Source organism: Rhinolophus ferrumequinum, chromosome 5, assembly GCF_004115265.2.
Source record: "Rhinolophus ferrumequinum isolate MPI-CBG mRhiFer1 chromosome 5, mRhiFer1_v1.p, whole genome shotgun sequence".
Taxonomy (NCBI): Eukaryota; Metazoa; Chordata; class Mammalia; order Chiroptera; family Rhinolophidae; genus Rhinolophus; species Rhinolophus ferrumequinum.
Window position 1 is genome coordinate 17,736,178 of NC_046288.1, and position 3,529 is coordinate 17,739,706.

General features: G+C 37.3%; 1 pseudogene; it reads left to right on the plus strand.

Moving 5' to 3' along the window:
• On the plus strand, window positions 1-617 carry LOC117022427 (40S ribosomal protein S8-like; annotated as a pseudogene).
• The last annotated feature ends 2,912 nt before the right edge of the window (window positions 618-3,529 follow it).

Below are 3,529 nucleotides of genomic sequence, written 5' to 3' on the forward strand. Positions count from 1 at the left end.
ATGGGCATCTCTCAGGACAACTGGTACCAGCGCTGCAAGACTGGGGGCAAGAGAAAGCCCTCCCACAAGAAGCAAAAATAAGAGCTGGGACACACTGAGATTGGCCCCCGCCGCATACGCACCGTCCGTGTGCGTGGAGGCAACAAGAAGTACCGTGCGTTGAGGCTGGGCGTGGGGAACTTCTCCTAGGGCTTCGAGTGTTGTACACGCAAAACAAGGATTATTGATGTGGTCTGCAATGCATCCAACAACGAACTGGTCCGCACCATCACCCTAGGAAACAACGGCATCGTGCGCACTGACAGCACACGGTACAGACAGTGGTACAAGTCCCACTGTGCACGGCCGCTGGGCCGCAAGAAGGGGGCCAAGCTGACTCCTGAGAAGGAAGAGATTTTAAACCAAAAAAATGATCAAAGAAAATTCAGAAGCAATATGATGAGAGGAAAAAGAATGCCAATATTGGCAGTCTTCTAGAGGAGCAGTTCCAGCAGGGCACGCTTCTTGCATGCATCGCTTCACGACCAGGCCAGTGTGGCCGAGCAGAGGGCTCTGTGCTAGACGGGAAGGAGCTGGAGTTCTAGCTGAGGAAAATCAAGGCCCGGAAAGGCAAATAAATCATCATCCCTCGTAGCTTAGTGTAATAAAAGTGTTTTGTGTTCAAAAACAAAAAAACAGATACAAGTTCATAACAATACTCAAAAGAGTTCAAAGAAGGCAGTAACTTTCAAACTTTTTTAAGAAATATATGCCGATATTGTGTATGACCCTGTGAACACACACACACACACACACACACACACACACACACGCCCCTTAAGTACTACACAAAATATTACTTATCCATATTATCCATATTATATGTGACGAACTCTGGTTATTTCTGTTTTATTCTACTCTTTAATCAATTTTTAAAATTTTATTTCATAAACTACCATTTGGTTGCAACCTATAGTGTATAAAACACTGATAAAATTTATAACAGGTAGTTGGAAATGAAATAGAATAAGGCTAATTTGTACTGATTTCAAGTTTCTGATATAGAGGAATATTCTTCTAAGTGGGCATTTTGTTTTACTCATCACATGTCTGCTTATATATGTACAAGATGTGTACTTTTTTCTACTTACATATGCAGAGAACAAATGCAGGGAACTACAAGTAAACTAAATAGTCTAGAAAAAATAAGAATTGCACCAAAAAAAGACAGGATTGTCCAGCATGAGTCATCAAACATCATAACCATGTTCAGAGGGGATCTAACAAATGTTTCCTAATGATAAATTAGCCAAATGTCCTAAAAGCAAAAGCTAAATATGTGTAGTCGATCTGTGATATCCAAGTGTTAAAACTTATACATTACCAAACTAACTATAAAAAAATCTAATAAACATAGTTTTAATTAATTTTGTTCTTATTTAATTTTTGAAAAGATAATATATTCATATGGTCCAGATTTTAACATAAAATTACAAAACATTAAAAGATATATAAAATATTAAATTACATATTTTTTTGAAAAACCATATCTCTCTTTCTCTCACTTGTCCCTCAGCTGCTTAGTTTCTACTCTCTCAGAAGCCCCTCCTAATCCAGGTAACCCCTAAGAAGTGTCTTATGTCTCCTTACATAATTTCTTTGTGCATAATCAAGAAAATATAAATTATTTGCTCTCTTATAAAAAAATTTTCATTCTCTTCCCATAGGGTTTTTAAATTGAAATATAATTTATATACCATAAAATTCACATTTAAACTACACAATTAAGTTGTTTCAGTAGATTTTAGGTTCTATGACCATCACACTATCTAATTGAAGGACTTTTTCATCACTCCAAAAAGAATGCCAAGTCCCTTAGCTATCACTCCCCCAACTCCCCATCCCCCTAACCCTGAACAACCATTAATCTACTTTCTGTCTCTATAAATTTACCTATTCTGGACATTTCATATAAATGGAATCATACAATAGTTGGCCTCTTATGACTGTCTTCTTTTATTTAGCATAACGTTTTCAAGGTTCATTCATGTTGTAGCATGTATTAGTACTTCATTTCTTTCTATGGCTGAATATTCCATTTCATGGATATAAAATACATTTTTATTAATTACATTAATAGAATTTTAAATTCATTTGTTTATGTATTCATCAGTTGATAGATATTTGGATCATTTCCACTTTTTTTGGCTGTTGTGTAATACTGCTATGAACAGCCATGTGTAAGTTTTCCTGTATTTTTTTCCTATGAATATGTTTTTTGATTCTTGTGGGATACATCCAGGAATTGCTGGGTTACATGGTAACTCTTAGTTTCATTCTTTTTATAAACTGCCAGACTACTTGCCAAAGGGGCTCCATCATATTTCATTCCCACCAGCAAAGTATATGAGTTCCAATTTCTCCACATCCTTGCCAATAGCTGTTATGGTTCATCTTTTTGATTACTTTCCCTTTTTAACACAAATGGAAGCATACCACATGCACCGATGCATAACTTGATTTTTTCTACATAGTATCTTGGAGATCTTTCCCTATCAGAAAAACAGAGAGAGAACCTGTTTCTGGGAAGTTAGGTGGTACAGAGAAAAAAGGGTTGGGGAGGGAAATCCTGAATGAACATTACATATATATATATAATTAGTTTACTGCACAGTTTCCTTGTATCACAAATTCTCTCTCTCTCTCTCTCTCTCTCTCTCTCTCTCTCTCTCTCTCTCTCTCTCTCTCTCTCACACACACACACACACACACACACACACCCCTGAAGGGCTCGCTCCCAGACCACCATCTGAAAGCCATCTGTCTGGTTCACCCCTCACTTGACATGGATGAGGAAACCAAAATCCAGAGAGACCATGTGACCTTCCTAAGTATATTGGATTGCTAAGGCTGTTGTAATAAAGCCCCTGAAACTGGGAGGTGTAAACAATGGAAATGTCTTGTCTCACAGTTCTGGAGACTAAAAGCCCCAAATTGAAGTTGTTGGCAGGAATCTTTCTTCTGAGAACTGAGAGAAATTGTTCCAAGCATCTCCCCTACATTCTGGTGGTTTGTGAGCTATCTTTGATGTGCCTTCACTTATAAAAAGCATCACCCTGATCTCTGCCTTCATCTTCACTGGAGTTCTCTGTGGGTGTATGTAACTGTGTCCAAATTACCCCTTTACTATGGACAACAGTCATATAGGATTAGGACTCACTCTAGTGACTTCTCTTAACTAATTACATCTGCAAGGACCCTAATATTAAAATAAGGTCACATTCTAAGGTACTGGGGGTCATAACTTCAATGTATGAATTATGGGGGAACACAATTCAACCCTAACACTAGGGTTACTGCCACTAGTGAAACTTTCTAGATTTCCCAAATATCCTTGAATTTCGTAAGTGTCTTTCATGCCAAGGAGCCAAGTTTATAAAACAGTTTCACTAGTAACACCTATAATTAAAGATACATATCTTAATTCAACAAACAACTGAGATTCAACATTAATTAAAAAGATAGTTATTAATCTAACGTAACCCTTTGT